Below are 6,984 nucleotides of genomic sequence, written 5' to 3'. Positions count from 1 at the left end.
CCCTCAATCATCAGGCTCTTGGACAAAAATGGATGACCACAATATCTCATGTTCTCGTTATTTAATTCTATTTATTTATATTTGCCTTTGCACAGTTTGTTGTCCTCTGCACTCTGGTTGGACTTTCATTGATCCTGTTATAGTTAATATTCTATAGATTTGCTGAGTATGTCCTGGGAAAATGAATCGCAGGGTTGTATATGGTGACAGATATATACTTTCATAATAAAATTTACTTTGAACTTTGAACTTTTGATTTGACATTTCTATCCTGAGAAATGTTGAGTAGCTTTTTGCTACGTCTTAATACAACAGTAATTAACTCAGAGTGGATCAATCATAAGCTTGCTTATTTTACTTGCAGCAAGGGAAGACTAGTACTGCACAAGAGCTGGCGATATCTTCAATAAAACAGACAGCATAGTCACTCTTTTATGCCCAAGTGTTACCTACCAGCTCAGGGCCGGAGTGCATTCTCCCCATAACCCTTCATGCCCCAAGTAATCAAGAATCTATCAACCTCTGCCTTAAACATACCCAATGACTTGGCCTCCACAACCACCTGTGGCAACAAAGTCCATAGATTTACCACTCTCTGGTTGAAGAAATTCCTCCTCGTCTCTGTTCTGAAAGGATGCCTCTATTCTGAGGCTGTGTCCTCTGGCTTTAGATTCCCCACCACAGGAAATACCTCTCCACATCCACTCGATCGAGGTCTTTCAATATTCGATTGGTTTCAGTGAGATCCGCTCTCATTTGGAGGAACAATATCTCATATTTAATCTGGGTAGCCTCCACCTTGATGGCATGAACATTGATTTCTCTGGCCTATTAATTTCTACCCCCTCCCCCTCCATTCTGTTTCCATTCCCCATTCTGGCTCCCCTCTAACCCTCTCCTCTTCTCCTCATCTGTCCATCTTCTCCCCCACGGTACCCCTCCTTCTTCCCCTTCTCCCATGGTCCCCTCTCCTCTCTCATAACCAAACATCCTTAAATCTTCTCCTCTGTTTGCCTGGTAATTCAGAGCCCCGAATAGATTGTCTGAGCTGCCACAACATCCTTCGAAGGAGCAAAGTGCTCGCTTTTAAATTAACTTCCTTTTAGCATTATGCTGAGTGCCGAAATACAGATTGGAATGCTTAATAGTTCTGTGGTTAAATTACTGGACTGAAACCTAATGTTCTGGATCATTGATCAAGAGACACGAGTTTGAATCCCACCAATTTAAATTCAGGCAATTGAATAGATTTGGAATTTGAAATTAAGGGTTGCATCACTCAAGACAACACAAAGCTATGGGGTTGTTGTAAAAAAATGATCTAGTTCATTGAATATTTAAAGAATAGCTTTATTTATCTTACAGAAGCATCACTGAGAGCATCCTGACAGGCTGCATCTCCGTCTGGTATGGGAGCAGCAGGGTATCAGACCCGAAGTACCGACAAAGAACTATGAGAACAGCCAAGAGGATATTTACCATCCATTGGGGGTATTTATCAAATGCAGTGCGCACACAGGGCCCTGGGTATTATCAAGGATCCCACCCATCCATTCAGCATCCTCTTTGACTTTCGACCATCAGGCAGGAGACTCCGAAATGAAAAAGTCAAGAATGGTGAGGATGGGAAACAGTTTCTTCACTCAGACCGTTCGGCTTCAGAACTCCCTGCCATATCGCATTCAAAGTGCCACCAGTTAATCTGTTCTGTACCGTACAATATTTAATTTATGTTCTTTACTTTGTTTATTCATGCATAATTCACTTGGAGATTTTATCCTTACTCTCTTAAGTTATCATGTGCTATATGTACAACTGTGCTTTACACCCTGGTCCGGAGAAGCGTTATCTCATTTGACGGTGTACATGTATAAAGTTAAATGACAATAAACTCCACCTGACTTTATTTGTCACATATACATTGAAATATTGAAACATACAGTGAGAAGCGTCGTTGGCACCGTGACTGTGCTGGGTGCATCCTGCAAATATCGCCATGCTTTGGGCCGCAACGTAACAACATAACATTCCCGCAACTTAATAAGCCTTACCAACTGGTATGCTTCTCTCTATTTTCCTTGTACAACCTCAAAAAAATTCTCTGAAAGGTTTGTCGAACATGATTTTCTTTTCATACATCCATTTTCATACTGCCTAATCCTGTTAGTATTTCCTAAGTGCCGTTTTCTTAATATTTTTTATTTTATTGACATTTAGCGTGGAATAAGCCCCCCTGGCCCTTCAGGCCACGTTGCCCAGCAATCCCCCGATTTAATCATAGCCTAATCACAGGACAATATACAATGACCAATTAACCTGCCAACCAGTACGCCTTTGGACTGTGGGAGGAAACTGGAGCACCCGAAGGAAACCCACACGGTCACGGGAAGAAAGTACAAACTCCTTACAGACAGCAGCAGGAAGTGAACCGTCAAGACTACTTGTGTAGTATTTCATTTGTATGTCAGTCTTTGTGTAGTTTCGCAATGATTCCATTGTCCTTCTTTGTTCTACTGTGAATGCCTGCAAGATAAAGAATCTCAGGGTAGTATATGTTTCTTGTTAATAAATTTACTTTGAACTACCTGAGGCTGTGTTAGCATTATCCTGACCTCTGAACTGCAGTGCCAGCCTTCAGTCCTTCAGGCAAGGGGTGAAGTCCAGGTTAGCCTGCTCGAGGGGGAAGGGAGTTTGGTGCGTGCGACCAGGAGTGTTCCATTCCTGGTGTAACAACTGGCTGCGTGACATCGGTTCAACTCTCAGCAGGACCGAACTGACCTCTGACTCAAGGACAGGGCAATGAGTCACAAGGTGGCAGGTGAGCCTGAAGACACTCCCTTCAATTGACTCCACACCCTATAATCTGGCTGGCTCTAAACTGTCCAGCAATAAGGGTTGGCATCAGCAGTGACTCCCACGTTGTACAGTTATGTTTAGTTGTATATAAAATTTAAGGCCGAGACATAAAGATTATAAATAAGCACATCTTAAATTTCAAACTGACTTATATCTTGAAACATTCATGTGAGGATCAAAGGTTTTGTTAACCACTAATTATGGCCTCTTCTTAGGCTGATTGAGGGAGAATTTTGTTTTGTGGGTTCCAAGGTGACTGACGAAATGTGGCAGGTAGGCACTTCCACAGATCAGAATTAGGCTTATTTTCACCGACATGTGTCAAGAAATCTGTTGTGGCAGCAGTACTGTGCAATACATTAAATAATAAAGGCATCCGTTAGTCTTGCGAGACCATGGATCTGTGCCTGGAAAGTCTTCACTCTCCAGGGCGCAGGCCTGGGCAAGGTTGTATGGAAGACCAGCAGTTGCCCATGCTGCAAGTCTCCCCTCTCCACGACACCGATGTTGTCCAAGGGAAGGGCATTAGGACCCATACAGCTTGGCACCGGTGTCGTCGCAGAGCAATGTGTGATTAAGTGCCTTGCTCAAGGACACAACACGCTGCCTCGGCTGGGGCTCGAACTCACGACCTTCAGGTTGCTAGTCCAATGCCTTAACCACCTGGCCACATGCCCACACATTAAAATACTATACTATAAAATAAATAAATAAATAAGGCAGAAAAAAGGATGCATAATACTGAGGAAGTGTTCATGGATTCATTGCCCATTCAGAAATCAGATGACGGAGGGGAAGAAGCTGTTCCTAAAATGTTGAGGGTGCTTCTTCAGTCTTCTTTCCCTCCTCCCTGATGGTAGGAATGAGAAGAGGGCATGTTCCAGATGGTGAGGGTCCTTAGAGATGGATGTCACCTCCTTGAGGCACCAGCTTCTGAAAATATCCCCGATTGTGGGGAGGCTTGTGCTAGGCCTACGACCTCCTGCAGCTTTGTTTTTCAATCTGATGCATTGATGCCTCGGCGCCAGACGGTGATGCGACCCGACAGGATGTTCTCCACAGTGCATACGTAGAGATCTGCCAGAATTCTTGGTGGCATGGCACATCTCCGCCAACGCCACCGGCGTGCCTTCCTGGGGCTGCGTCATCCAGGGTAGATCCTCGGAGATGTCGATGTTCAGGAACGCTACAGGACGAGTGTTTGAAGAATATCTGAAGCTCCTGAAGAATATCAGTGTATTCCTGAGGCTCCCACTTGAGAATTTAGAGTCACAGTGTACTACAGCGCAGAAACAGACCCTTTGGCCCATCCAGTCCATGCTCACCTAATTTTCTGTCCAGCTGATTGTGGACTTCAGGAAGGGTAGGACGAAGGAGTTCATACCAATCCTCATAGAGGGATCAGAAGTGAGCAGTTTCAAGTTCTTGGGCGTCAAGATCTCTGACGACCTAACCTGGTCCCAGCATATCGATGCAGTTATAAAGAAGGTAAAACAGTGAAAATAATTCCTTGGAAGTTTGAAGAGATTTGGTATGTCAACAAATACACTCAAACACTTCTATAGATGTACCGTAGAGAGCATTCTGACAGGCTGCATCACTGTCTGATATGGGAAGGGGGCTACGGCACAGGACGGAAAGAAGCTGCAAGAGGGTTATAAATTTAGTCGGCTCCATCTTGGGTACTAGCCTACAACGTACCCAGGATATCTTCAAGGAGCGGTGTCTCAGAAAGGCAGCGTCTATTATTAAGGACCTCCAGCACCCAGGGCATGCCCTTTTCTCACTGTTACCATCAGGTAGGAGGTACAGACGCCTGAAGGCACACACTCAGCGATTCAGGAACAGCTTCTTCCCCTCTGCCATCTGTTTCCTAAACGGACATTGAACCCGTGAACACTCCCTCACTTTTTTAATGTACAATTATTTCTGTTTTTTGCACGATGTTAATTTATTCAGTATGCACATACTGTAAATGTATCTGTCTATTTATTGATTTATTTGTTATTTTATTTTTCTTCTTCTATATTAGGTATTGCATTGAACTATTGCTGCTAAGAAAACAAATATCACGACACATGTTGCTGATAATAAACCTGATTCTGATTCTGTATCCAGACCATATCCTTCCCATCCATGTACTTATCCAAACTTCTCTTAATTATTATAACGGAACCCCACATCCACAATTTCCACTGGCAGCTCATTCCACACTCACCCCCACCCCCGAGAAAAGAGTTTTCTCCTCAGATCCACTTTGACTATTTCACTTGTAGGGTAATAACTGTTCCTCAGGGGGACAAAAGTGAAGCTGCTGCTGAGGGCTGGCCACTTCGCGTCGATGAGGGAGAAGGTTGGGGTAGGAAGGGGAAGGTGAAGACATCTCCGTGCTTGGTGCTGAGTCTAGGTGTGGGGTCAGGAGAGGGAGAGGAAGGTGATGGGTGGAGGAGGGGTTTAATTCAATTAAATTCAAGTAGAACAGTAGAACAGAGGGATCTAGGAATAATGGTGCACAGTTCCCTGAAGGTGGAATCTCATGTGGATAGGGTGGTGAAGAAAGCTTTTGGTATGCTGCCCTTTATAAATCAGAGCATTGAGTATAGGAGTTGGGATGTAATGTTGAAATAGTATAAGGCATTGGTAAGGCCAAATTTGGAGTATCCTGTACAGTTTTGGTCATCGAATTATAGGAAAGATGTCAATAAAATTGAGAGAGTACAGAGGAGATTTACTAAAATGCTGCCTGGGTTTCATCTCCTAAGTTACAGAGAAAGGTTGAACAAGTTATGTCTTTATTCTTTGGACCATAGAAGGTTGAGGGGGGACTTGATAGAGGTATTTAAAATTATGGGGGGGATAGATAGAGTTGACATGGATAGGCTTTTTCCATTGAGAGTGGGGGAGATTCAAACAAGAGGACGTGAGTTGAGAGTTAAAGGGCAAAAGTTTAGGGGTAACATGAGGGGAAACTTCTTTACTCAGAGAGTAGTAGATGTGTGGAACGAGTTTCCAGCAGAAGTGGTTGAGTCAGGCTCGATGTTGTCATTTAAAGTTAAATTGGATAGATATATGGAGGGTTATGGGCTGAGTGCATGTCGGTGGGACTAGGTGAGAGTAAGAGTTCGGCATGGACTAGAAGGGTCGAGATGGCCTGTTTCCGTGCTGTAATTGCTATATGGTTATATGGTTTAATTGTCATTCAACCATACATGAATAGCCATGAATACAGCCAACGAGACAGTGTTACTCTGGGACCAAGGTGCAAAACACAGTACCAACAGTCACACACAGCACTAAGCACACATAACACATGCAAGATAGCAAGCACATAAAGATACCAGTAAGATGCAACCACACAAAAAAAGTCCAGATATGAGAGGTTGGTCATGACTAGACTGAACTCCTGCCTCAGCAAGGACCTGAACCCATTGCAATTTGCCTATCACCACAAATAGGTCAATGGCAGTGTCCATGACTAAGGACCTCCAGCACCCAGGGCGTGCCCTTTTCTCACTGTTACCATCAGGTAGGAGGTACAGAAGTCTGAAGGCACACACACAGCGATTCAGGAACAGCCTCTTCCCCTCTACCATCCGATTCCTAAATGGACATTGAACCCTTGGAGACTACCTCACTTTATTTTTAATATACAGTATTTCCTGTTTTTGCATGTTTTTTAATCTATTCAATATAGGTAATTGATTTACTTGTTTATTTATTATTATTATGATTTTTATTTTATTTATACTGTATTTTTCTCTGCTAGGTTATGTATTGCATTGAACTGCTGCTGCTAAGTTAACAAATTTCATGTCACACGCCGGTGATAATCAACCTGATTCTGAATTCCGTAAAAATCTGCAGTTGACCGCAATACAGCTTGTCTTCTGTGGAGTGAACACTGGGGGGCAGCACCTTCTCCAGCCTGAATGCCGTGCAGCACTGCCTCCGGTGGAGTGCGTCGGCCACGACGCCTCTCTCCTGGCGGCCGTGAACAGGCGACACCACAGCTTGAGGCCGAGTCCTAGCACGTACAAGAAAGCAAGGACGTACAAGATATCAGTAAGCTGATGATGATGATGATGGCTGGTTCTTCGCTTGCGAAGATCAGGAGGGAACTCCTTCGCT

Source organism: Mobula birostris, chromosome 29 (assembly GCF_030028105.1).
Source record: "Mobula birostris isolate sMobBir1 chromosome 29, sMobBir1.hap1, whole genome shotgun sequence".
In the NCBI taxonomy this organism is placed as follows: Eukaryota; Metazoa; Chordata; class Chondrichthyes; order Myliobatiformes; family Myliobatidae; genus Mobula; species Mobula birostris.
This window is presented reverse-complemented; position numbering follows the sequence as displayed.